The sequence below is a fragment of the Ambystoma mexicanum genome, chromosome 8 (genome assembly GCF_040938575.1).
Source record: "Ambystoma mexicanum isolate Mex_15411 chromosome 8, UKY_AmexF1_1, whole genome shotgun sequence".
Lineage (NCBI taxonomy): Eukaryota > Metazoa > Chordata > Amphibia > Caudata > Ambystomatidae > Ambystoma > Ambystoma mexicanum.
The window spans coordinates 1,521,806,759-1,521,819,243 of NC_090929.1; the positions used below are offsets into that span (position 1 = coordinate 1,521,806,759).

Genomic DNA, 12,485 nt, shown 5'->3' on the forward strand with positions numbered 1-12,485 from the left:
CCAGTGACCTCCCCCACTGCCCCCTCCAACTGGGCCCTAGATGCCCTACTAATTATTTCCAAGTCCTCCCTCTCAGCCTTAGCATCAACCAGACCCTTCTTGCTGGCTCCCTGGCCCACCAACGTGCACTACTAATCTGGTTGCGCACTACAATATATATACCCCTTGAAAATTAACCTAGCAAACCTAAGCCCCCGAGCCAAAAACTACCCGTGGACCTATACCCCAATTGACCAACTACTAACTTTGAAACTAGTTAAATAAGCGCTTGCAAACACCCAAACGTAAATATAAAAATCCCCAATGGTATACTCCAAATTATTTTTAATTAATAAAATTAAAAAAAAAAAAAAATTTTATTTACCTCTATTTACCCCCTTAAATACTGCCCTAGCCCGAGCCACAAGCAAAAGAAAGCCCCCAAAAACCAAAAGCCCAACTAACACAGGGGCCGAGATGCGTCCGTGTCACACTGCCCCCTGGCGGCGTGTAAGCACCATCGCACATAAAGACAACAAATCAACGCGGCCACTTTAATGGGAGCACACTGCCCCCTCTGTCACGCGACGGCCACCGGACACAGAATTCCCCTCTCCCAGCCAACAACACGGGACCAGGCGCTCCCTACCTCAATAACCCCCCCCCACAACAACCCGTGGGCGAGATGGCACCGACCCAAATGCCCGCTAAAATCGCCCTCTCTCCCTACGGACAGCGTTCCCCTGCACCCTATCTAACCCCCACCCCCAGCAGCACTGGACGAAAATGCAGTGTCACAATGCTGTGACTGAAAAAAAAAACAAAAAAAAAAACCCTACAAAACCTTACGCCCGAACACGGACCACTGGAACCGGAGCCTAATAAAGAAAGAGGGGGTACCTTATCTACGGTACCCCCGGCTATAGCAAACAATTATACAAATTAAAAGTTTTTCCTGCCTATAACTAACCTCCCCCCAACTGCTAAACACTGTCCCTCTCACCTACGCTAACCTGCAGCACCGAAGGCCCAGCTACTCAGGGAAGGCTCGGGAGCAGGCGACAGGACTGACAATCATCAAGTCCAACCGTCGCCTGCCTCCCGAACCTTCCCTGGACCCTTAAATACCCTCGGGAGGCGCTCTGCCTCCCACGGCCACTCGCTGGCCGTGTGCAGCGCCAAAAACCTCCCGGGGGAAACGCTTCGCGTTCCCCCCGGGGCCCCCCTTGTCTGGTGATTCAGGCCATCACCGCCCTCCAGCCTTGCAGTATTCAGCACAGCTCTAGTTCTTATAGTCTTGTTGCCAAAGAAAGCTTCATATCTTATTTGAGTGGTCATTTGGGGTTTCAGCTCCCCACTGGCTGCTTTTCTTTGTTCTGCCTGCAGAGGCCAATAAGCCTGTCCTGTGATAATCTACAGCTGCTCAGACCCTCCCTCCACTGCTATGTCTGGATTTTGCTACACAAAGAAGTGTGTATGAAAATGCCAGGCTGGCAAGGTGGGGCTGAAGGAATGCAGATTTTCCCTAAAGAAGCATCAGTCTTTTAAAATGTGTCATTTAAAATGTGTATTTGCTGGTCAAAGACAAACCTCTGTAAAAGGTGTTAGCTTATCACATATGGCAAGGGTGTCCCCAGACATAATTTTGAGATGGGCCCCCGTGCATCTTCAGCCGGCCTTGCCTCCAATTTTGCAGGAAATGAGACATCAGATGGCAAAGCCACTGGGCAGCCAATGATGAGATGCCCATTGGCATTTAAACTGTGCACCTGCCGCATTATAACTTATTCATAAAGTCTAAAACTCGAGCAAATCTATAGATGCATCATGGGACATCTTTGAGATGCCATTGAGTAATTCTTTGTGAATCACGTGCACACGTGAGAATCTTAAAAAATGCTTCAGAGATCTCCAGATTCTCTACAGATTTAGGGGGCCACAAAAAGACTGCTGGTATCCTACCATTCACCGATAAGTAAATACACTAAGGCTTTGTGAATAAGGTACAACTGTGAGGCTCCAGGTTTCATGGTATTTATTTTTCTGCCATTTCCGTCTGTATTTATCCAATTTATTTGTTGCCCTTTTTTCTGTATTTATCCGCATATAAATTTATTATTTGTGATATCAAAAGATAATTTGCAACCAGCATTTTTCGGCATTTATTTGAATAATCAATCAAAACACACATGCAGCCATACAGGGAAGAAATGACAGCCCCATTCTTGCCATAACCACAAACGCTTGCTCCGGCAATTGCTGCTGACTCGAGATAAATGCGGCCAGCAATGTGAAGAACTTTAATGTTATTTTGTATACAACATTTACACTATTCATCTGCCGGTCTGTAATGCGATTGGCCTACGATGTAGAATTGACAGCATAGGGGGGAATCAAGCAGATAGGCCTGTTTTTCTGTTTTTTTCCATTTTTATATCTAAATACACACAGACAGCTGATTGACTTCCGTCTGTAAATATGTGTAAAAATCAGTAAAAACGAAAAACTGGAAGCCTTAGTGTAAGGTAGCAGTAGAAATCCGAGCTGCTTTTGGGGCATAACTTCGTGAATCAGTGCGTCAAGTCAGACGCAGGGAAAAAAAACTCAGTGCTCTAACCACGCCTCACGTCTGCTTCGCACGTTATTTCAAACATATTTAATGGTCACTGGGCTGTGCTCTGCGGGGAAGGCATTTCCTCTGTGCAAATGTCTCAGCAGACGCCAGGAAATGACCCACTCTGCAGTCTGCAGGGCTTCGTGTGGGGGGGCAGGACTCAGTGTTTGCCAAATCGAATGGCAGTCGGTAGTTAGGATGCCTAGAACGTTAGCCATACTTCATTCTTCGACACATGTTCAAAGCATTCTAAATGCAGTCTCGCATAGACCCAAATCAGCTACTGTTCTTTACAACTGTAATCGCATGACATCCTGGCAAAAATCAGGCATCCTTCACAAAAACACTTTGGGGCTCCTGTTCGAGTTCCCCGTAAATTGCGCCAGAACGTGCCTGTTATATTTGCACTTGGGTGCAAACAAGTAGCCTTCACGTAATTTCCATAATTTGCACTCAGCTGTAAAGTGGAGGCGTACTCACCTTTACGCCTCACTTTTGCACTCCACCATGAATGAGTAAATGCTGCCTGCCATTTACGCATGGCAGGCAGTGTTTACAATACATTCCTATGGAATCCGCCTGCTTTTTGCTGGAGTAAAAAGTAGCAAAAGGCAAGATTCCCATACGAATCCACAACATTTCCACTGGCATGAAAATGCCAGGCTGGCATAGATGCTGGAATATTTGTATGGCAGAGAGGAAGGGGGAGGCAGAATCGTAAATGACGATGTGTGCTCGTTTACACCATAGAAAGGAAAATACAGGGCCTGATTTACAAAGCGTTTTTCAACGGGCTTCAGCCATTGTAAAATGCTTTTGTAAATTCGGCCCAAAGTGTGGAGTAAAATGAATGCCTGACATATTATACGCACATGTTTCACATGAATTGTACTCTGCGATCAAGCATGAGCCCACCGTTGTGATTTCAAGCTTTATATATCATATAGTTCTGCTTACCAGTCGACTTCTCAAAATATTGCTTTTGAGTCCGCAGTGAAAAATAGTTATTTTTGTAACATGAATGGATGGCTGCAGGGGCGTGCCCAGACTCTTTTGACTGGGATAGCCCAAGTGGGGCACTAACTTATGCAGGGGTGGCATGAAGTATGGGTGCACACACACATGATGTTCATATTTTAGGATAATGGTGTGGCACCTGGGGTGGCCAATCAGATCCCAGGAGTAGCAATGCTACACTACAGGCCACTCCCTGGGCGCGTCACTGGATGGCTGCAGTCACACAGGCACCTTTGGTGTTAAGACACACCATGCTTTACTGGGAACAGTGACACGTGTTTTGGGGTAGTGTGACACCTGCTTTCAATGCCCGCGTATCTCAAGAAAGGATCTACGGACCAAATTCTCATAAAGTGGAAGAAATAAAATCAGAGCACGAGCACGAGATGGGCTTTTCTTTTGTTGGACCAATTTAAGACATGTGCTGATCACCTTATTCAGAATGGTGTCCTGCGCATGTCTTCTAAAGCGGCCTTGAGCTAATGTTTTGTTTGTTTATTTGTATGGCGCACCAAACCCAAAGGTATTACAAGCATCTAGCCCCCACACGGGTGTTGGGAGTGCATTTCACTGAGACAGGCCTTTAAAGGGCCTATAAATGTGAATTTGTAAAATATATATATATATAAATGTGGAAAATAAAATTAAAAATATGACATTCACTTTTTGTGCCGCTGATGTTACACTTGGGCATACATTTCCCTGTCATTCTTTGCACTTTAAGCAGGCGCAAGGGGATGCGCAAACCATTTGTGACATTGTGATGCGTATCAAAATGCACATCTATGATGCACACTTTCGAGTGTGCATGACTGTCTGAACAGGCTACAGCAACCGCTAGCGCATGACATTATTTGCATCAAAAAAAGGTTAGCCAATCCGGCCCCTCTGTACAAAGTGCATTATACCAGATTACCCCTACACTTAAGTGCTGCACAACAGATGATAGTATTATCCCACACCTGTCGCACTCAGTCTATTGTCTAGATTACTGGGCTAATACACACTACCTCAGCTAGCATCCCTTGTCCCCTTACTCACAATAATTACTAGATGTTCCTCTCTAATGAGGTAAGGAATACCTCGTTATATTGCGAAGCTGACGAGGGATGGGAGCCGATGGCAATGGTATTGGAAGGATTCATTCTGGATATGAACCTCTGGCTGCAAGCTGCACACAGGTACGACGTCAGGGCCTTTCAACCTTTTCAGGTGAACAGGGCCCAAGTCTCAGGGGGTGAGGGGGTCGGTCACAGCAATGTCCCCCATGTTGCCAGTTAGCAGTCCTATAACATAGCAATATATTCCTTTCTATATGTCTTTCATTTTTTGCCATTTAATACGGGTTCCTCCACATCAGCCACTCAGTGACAAAGAAGGACGAATAGCTTTTCAGTAAGCAGTTTGTGCTTCAGCTTGCTGCCTCATGATAATCAGCAACTATTAACCCCTGTTATATTTCTTTGACACCATCATGAAGCTGTCTCGTGATAATTTTATAATTGTAATAACTTCTTTTATAACACGCTTAATACCAGAGAGTGGTTTCTAAGCGCGGAATCGGGATGCAAACCTGTGTTGCGCTATGTTGTCTTGCTTCCAAGACAACACGTTGCCACTGAGCTATCCTTCCTCCACAATCAGCGGCTATTAACCCCAGGCTGTAGTTCTTTGTCTCCATTATAATGCATGCACCCCACGGTTGCCTCAGACAGTTTTTCGCTCTAAGCAAAGGCGTTGGGGGGCAACCCTCATGTTGAAACGGGCCTATACACAACTTCAGCCGGGCTGCACACATCATAATATCGTATAATATCTATAAGAACAGTCGTTTTAAAAAAGCCTGTACATTTCAAAACCCTATAGTCCTCAGTAGAAACATCACCTCAAACTATTAATGGAGCGAGGAGGAAACCAGATTTCCGGCAAGCCTCCACCCTGTGAGGTGAACTGGCGGTGCAGAATACAGGAGTGTGAACTTCCCCTTGTAGCCCGCCGCTCCCCACATTTACTCGGCGTGGGAATCGCCTACTCCCGTTTCTAATACACCAAACACACACACGGTACAAGCCCACAATATCTCCCTGAAATGACCGGCGTGCAGCAGTTTTACAGCGGAGCTCAAAGGATTGCTCAATTCCGCAACTGGCACACGCACCGTGCGTGCCATTGGCACCTTTCTGCCAGCGCCCTTGTGATATATACTTTCTGGTTCGTTCAGGTTCAGCCAGGGCAAACGCTGCCCTCGTGATGGTGGGTACGTGTGTGAAGCAGCACCAATGGTTATGAAGGCTCGTGTGTGCACAGTGCACTGTCTGCCTGGTGAATTCTAAGAAACGGCCGGCCTGTGTTCTCATCCCAGCTATCGTGCATGGTTAGCAAAGCGTGTGATTCTTGTCCAATTGCTTTCGTCGCCCCGTGCCTCAAACTCTAAATGTGCAAAGACTAGCTGCACATGGTGCCACCTAGCAGTGTCCCAACCACATGCCCACGCGCTAATCGCCCCCACCACATCCTGTTTCTGCAATCTGCCCTCAACCGGACCCGCACGCCACACTCTTCTATACACAGAGCAGAAGTCATGTTCAAGTTGCTCTCTATCAAACTCTCACTTTCTCCCTGGAGCTAGACCCCCACTGTGCAAATACTTGCGCTGCCCTGTGCGGGAAAATATATGGGCAATACAGAGCACGCGTGGCCATGTTGACAAGCATACAATACACCCTTAATCAGATTCTTTGTGTAAGCCTTTGTTAAACTACTGCTTATGTGCTGGGCCTGCCGCGACGTGCTGATTGCTTAAGTAGACCTTCTAAAATGCACTGCTATTGAAGATGTATCTTCGGATCAAGCGTTGTTTAAAAAATACAATGTTTAAAGAAACCCACAACTAGTCTTATGTTTTCTGATGTACAAACAACCCCACTTTTTGGAACTTCGATAAAAAAGGGACGGCATTTGGAGGCCGAGGAATATTTCTGGGGAAAGTAACGGAAGCTACTCACTTGGCAAGCGCGTTGAGCGCCTCTTGGGAGACCGGAACCCCTTCTAGGCGCTCGCAGGCTTATTCGGTGCCTTATTTCGGCGCTATGTTGCTGTCCATCTTGCAGCCGGTCCTCGGGCTGCCGCGTTCCTCCTTCTGTCGCTTCTTCCCCCCTCTTTGCAGAGATTGTAACAAAACATCGGTTCCCCGGACTTCATGTGCTCATCGTTTCCTGGATGTCACTGCAGCAATGAGAAACATTTTCCTCCCTCCGCCGAGCCAGCGCAGGGCTCATCTTACCACAACCCGAGGCTTGCTTCATTTAAGGAGGACCGGCGCGTTCGGCTGCAGCTCGGGCTCTTTTCTTCCTTGCGAGTTGCTCCCCGTGGGACACAGTAGAAGGGCACGGGCGCAGCAGATGCAGAGCCCCGCAGCCCCAGACACAGCTCCTTTGTACCCAAAGAAAAGCCGAGCCAAGAGGGACACCGTCCGAGAACAAAGCATCTGTCAGCCGAGGAAGAAGAACGTCCTTAAATGGGAACTGTTGCATAGTCCCATGCATGTTCTGCTGGCTGGCTGGCCTCAGCAGCCCGGCATGCCAAATTAACATTGGGAACTGTTTCGGTTGAACACAACACTATAACGATGTTTATGCTCCCGCGCAGAATGGCACAGATGCAAGTAGGGCGGTGACGCAGTTCTTTAAAACACACCTGGAGCCGTTTCTGACGTTCGCCGAAGAGAACCTTGTCCGCAGATTTCACGCCCATTTTACTGAAGTAAACAAAGGGATTCCTCCATGCCATGCGCTGTTATATTTGGTGGCAACGAAATTGAGGTTATGGGGACCACTGCAGAACCTACAGGACACATGCTCTGGATTGCTCAGCATTTAATCCTTACATCAGCAATAACGTGCACTTTTTATCAACAGTAAAATCCATCCCACAGATTGGATACCCTTTGGCTGGGGTGTTGGATTGAAACGTGTTTATGTATTAATGTTAAAAAAAACAAATATATATATATATTTATATATATATACATATATATATATATGGCCTTGCACCTTTTCTTTTGTTTTCCCCTAAAAGGTATAGTGAATGAGGTCTGAATGAAAATTCTTCAAAGTGGTCGCAGGCTCCTGCGAATCTCCAAGAGACATTTGAGGATGTTCGTAAGTTCCTGATAAATCGTGGCTAATGCTTACAACGATAGGTATTTCAATGAAGCGACAATAACTCAATAAGACACAGAGCCCGTATCGTAGCTTGTTACGTCTTTAATGGTCAGGCGCGAACTGGCTTGTAGCGCAGCCCCGCCTACATACTGAACATGTGGGTCGCAGCCCACTCACCCATGGCAAAAGAGAGGTGTAGAAGCGTCGCGAGAGCTCCTGCTCTCGCGAGACCTCGGAGCGGGGAGAGCGACGGGAGCAGATTAGCGTCCCGCCGGCTCCTCCACAAGAGGGCCTGCATTGCGTACTACGCACATGGACATCACGGCAGCATACCCTGTATTAATTAGGCACGTTGGCCTTTATTGTTGACACATGCACGTTGCGTGCATTTATGCTTAGTACTAAGAAGGAATAAACCTCTGGTTAAAAGATCTGCCGATTCCTGTCGTTACTACAAGTAATCTACTACATAAATTGGCGACGAGGATCATCACCAGAACCTACGCAGAATCATGCAAGGCGCGACGCCACCGCCACCCTTTCTACAAACTCCAGGTAGGCCTGCCATCCCATGGCCACAATGGCAACCCTTGTTCACAACTTATGTGGAAGCTCTGGGTGGAGCGGGGTTCTCAGCGGCAAGGCGCAGGGCCATGCTACTCAATGCCCTGGGAGTGGAAGGTCAACAAGTGTTCGAGAGTCTCACCCCTATACCGGTGGCTGGCGATGATGACAATGTTTTTAAGGAGGCGGTCAGGAGAATTATAAAAAGATTTGCCAGTAAGGAGAACACAGTGCTCCATAGGATAAGGTTTTACACCCGAAAGCAAGAGATGTCCGAACCAGTGGACGATTATGTCACAAAACTGAGGGAACTAGCGGCGCTGTGCAGTTTTGGCAACAATGCAGAGAGTCTCATATGTGACATGTTGGCTGTGCACACCAACAGTCGCAAAGTCCAGGATAAATTCATCGTTGAGAAGGAACTGCAATTGGATAAAGCAATAGAAATTGCCAGAGCAGTTGAGGAAACGGCTGGAAGACGGAAGGAGCTTACAGGAGCCCAGGGTCCTGCAGAGATACAAACGGTGAGATTCCATTCAAAAAAAGAAAGGCCAACGATAGACACGAGAGAAGGAAGAGGGAACAGGAGAGAGCCCCTCAAGTGCCACAGGTGCACCAGCACGAAGCATCTAGCGTTCGACAGGGAGTGCCCAGCCAGAGACAAAGAGTGCTCCATCTGCAAACGAATTGGCCATTTCTCTATAGTGTGTCGGTGGAGAAACAAGAAAGTCTCCAGTCTCGACGCAGATCGAAAGGCAGAGATAGATTCTTCCTCAGAAGATGAAGGAAGGCCCACCGTCATCATGGTGAACAGCACAAGAGCCAGAAGAGAGAAGCCCCACTGCACGATCAAAATAGATGGCAGGGAAACGAGGGTCATGGCAGACTCTGGTTCTGATTTGACGATCATACCCCTTCGGACCTACAAGGAAATGGTGGGAAAAGAGAAGGTGCAAGTACTAACCACGAAGCACAAACCCACTGTGTTCGGAGGGGCGTCAGTCGAACTGCTGGGATATATCAAGGGCAGAGTGGAATTTAAAGGAAGGGAAACCACAACCAGAGTGTACCTCAGTCACGAAGGTCCAGCGGTGTTGGGTTGGGATGACCAAGACAAGCTAAAAATCAGATTGGATCCCAGCACCGAAGATCAGGTTTTGTCGGTCAGGGTTACGAGTGGACACGTCGTCAAAAGTGATTACCCGACACTTTTCTCGGAGGAGCCAGGGCACATCAAAGGTTTCCGGCACAAAATTGTGCTCAAAAGAAATGCGGTCCCGGTAAAGCACCGTGTGAGACCGGTACCAGCCACACAGCAAGGGACACCTTTAAAAATCAGTTGGAAAAAATGAAAAGGGAAGGAGTCATTGAAGAAATTGAAGCATCGGAATGGCTGAGCCCGGTCGTGCTGATAAAAAAGCCCCAGTCACAGGAACTAAGGGTGTGCATAGACCTGCGCAGCTTGAACTTGGAAGTGGTCACTGATAATTATCCCCTTCCAAGCATCAATGAACTCATTCTCCTGATGAAAGAAGCAAAAATATTTTCAAAATTGGACATGAGAAATGCATATCACCAAATACAACTGCATGAAGAGTCGAAACCCCTCACAGCATTCATCACCCCCTTTGGGACATACCAATTCACCAAAATGCCATTTGGATTGTCATCAGCAGCGTCAGCTTTTCAACGCATGATGGATATCCGGCTAAGGAAAGTTCAAAATGTGGTGTACTTCCAGGATGACATCTTGGTGTATGCAGCGGATGAGCAGGCACACGATGCTACGCTGAGAACTGTTCTAAGCAAGTTACAAGAAGCAGGGGTGCGACTACGACATGAAAAATGTCTATTCAAGGTGAAGGAAGTAGAGTACTTGGGATATAAAATATCGGAAAAAGGTATCAGTCCCAAACAGAATCTCATGCAAGCCATTGCCAAAGCGCCGGAACCCACCAGTAAAGAGGAGGTGAGGTCATTTCTCGGACTGGCCGAGTATTATGCTAAGTTCATACCCAAATTCTCGGAGACCACGGTACCCCTCCGTGAATTACTCAGAAAGGGATCGGAATTTACATGGCAAGAACCCCAGAAGACCTCGGTGGAGAAGATAAAGCAACACATCATTGATGCACCCTGCCTCCAGCCATTCAATCCGTTGTGGGAAACAGTCGTCACCACAGACGCCAGTGCATATGGACTAGGGGCAGTCTTAACTCAAAAGAAAGGTGACACAGAACAGGTAGTGGCATTTGCCTCAAAGGCCTTATCAGAGGCGGAACAGAACTATTCCACCATTGAAAAAGAAATGTTGGCCTGTGCATGGGCGGTGGAGCATTTCAGGACATACGTGTGGGGCACGAAATTCAAGCTGGTGACTGATCACAAGCCCCTCATTCACATGCTTAGCCCGGGAGGCACTAAGGTATCCACGCCCAGACTAGCACGCATCGCGGCCAAACTGCAGGAGTACACGTTTGAAATCCAGCACATCTCAGGCTGGAGGAATTCGCAAGCTGACTGCATGTCGAGATTACCAGAGGGCAAAGAAAAAGCCACCACATTCCTGCAAGGAGAATGCATAGTTGCATCCATCACTGACCTGAGGGCACCTGTTTACCTAGAACTCAGTGAGAGACATTGGGAGGAAGAGGATGGAAAAGACCCCACCATGGCCATGATTCGCAAATGGATTAAAGAAGGCTGGCCAAGTGAAAAAACGCTGCCCGAGGGCATGAGGCCTTATTGGAAAGTGTCGGAGGAGCTGTCCGAAACGGAAGGGTTGATCATGAAAAGTGATCAGACTATCCCCCCCGCAGGAATGAGACGCACCATCCTCTGTAGAGCCCACGTGGGCCATTTGGGAAACACAATGACGCGCCGCCGGGTGAGAGAGGCCTACTGGTGGCCATCCATGGACCAAGAAATTCGGTCCATAATAGAGCGTTGCCATGAATGTCTAAATAGTGATAAGAGACTTAAGGTCCGCCAAGCACCACTGATACCCACAGAAATACCAGAAGCGGTATGGTCCAAAGTGGGCATTGACTTCATAGGGCCGTTGGAAGCCATGGCGCCTGAACATCGATACGGCATAGTAATGGTGGACTACCTATCCAAGTGGGTGGAGGCGGAGTTTGTCCCAAACATAACTACCCAAACAGTCATAGAAGTACTCACAGAAATCTTTCAGCGGGAAGGCCTTCCCAGTGAAGTAGTCACTGACAACGGGGTGCAACTGGTTTCGAAGGACATGGAGGAATTCTTGAAAAGAAACCACATCAAACAAAAGAAAGCGGCCCTATATCACCCCCAAGCCAATGGGCTCGTGGAGAGGGCAAACCGATTCATAAAAGGTGCAATACAACTGGCAACCGCTTCGGGAAAGGACCCCCTCAAAATCACCAAGGAAGCCATAGCGGCTCACAGACTCACTCCAAATGGGATCACCCAAATATCCCCGTTCAAAATGTTGAGAGGGAGGAGTGCGGCATCCACGCTGATTCCACCATGGTTGTCGAAGGTGCGAGAGGACGAAGCAGTGGACATGTCAGAAGTAGTGTGGAGAATTGAAAACAGTAAAACACGCATGAAGTCATGGAGCGATCGGAGAAGAAGGACTAAGCAAGCATCCGACATAGGGAAAGGAGATTTGGTTAAAATCAGACTACCCCAGAAAGATCAGGTCACAGGGTCTCGCTATAGCCGACCCATTGAAGTGATTCACAGAGGAACAAATCACGTCCGCACGGAAGATAGACGCGCATGGAACATTGAAAGAGTTGCACTGTTCCAGAAGTCTCGGGAGAAAGTGAGTACACAGGAGAGATCGCGAATGGAAGCTGAAAAAGACTACGAAAGAGCGGAAGAACGAGAACTAGCAGGAGACGACAGAGAAAGGACGGAAATCGAAGTTGAACAAGAAGCATCGAGTATAGACCCCGAACCGGTGCAACAAGAAGAGTGCCCGGGAACAAGCGATCGGCCTAGAAGGGAACACAGAAGGCCGGTGAGATTTAATGACTATGTTTTACAGTAAATGTGTTGTTGGTTAAAGAAAAGGAGATGTGTAGAAGCGTCGCGAGAGCTCCCGCTCTCGCGAGACCTCGGAGCGCGAGGAAGCCCGCCCCCGGCGGGGTTTCGCGCGC

At 47.8% G+C, this 12,485-nt stretch overlaps 1 protein-coding gene across 3 annotated transcripts in view; it reads right to left on the reverse strand.

Annotated features, from left to right (window-relative positions):
* The window catches only part of ITPRIP (inositol 1,4,5-trisphosphate receptor interacting protein), a 280,644-nt gene extending 273,538 nt beyond the window's left edge, over positions 1–7,106 (reverse strand). For 2 of the 3 annotated variants that reach the window (XM_069611750.1, XM_069611749.1), the window contains exon 1: positions 6,616–7,106. The gene's annotated coding sequence lies outside the window, so the exon portion shown is untranslated. The remainder of the gene's footprint in view (positions 1–6,615) is intronic. The other variant, XM_069611748.1, reaches the window with a different exon arrangement.
* Positions 7,107–12,485: the final 5,379 nt, after the last annotated feature.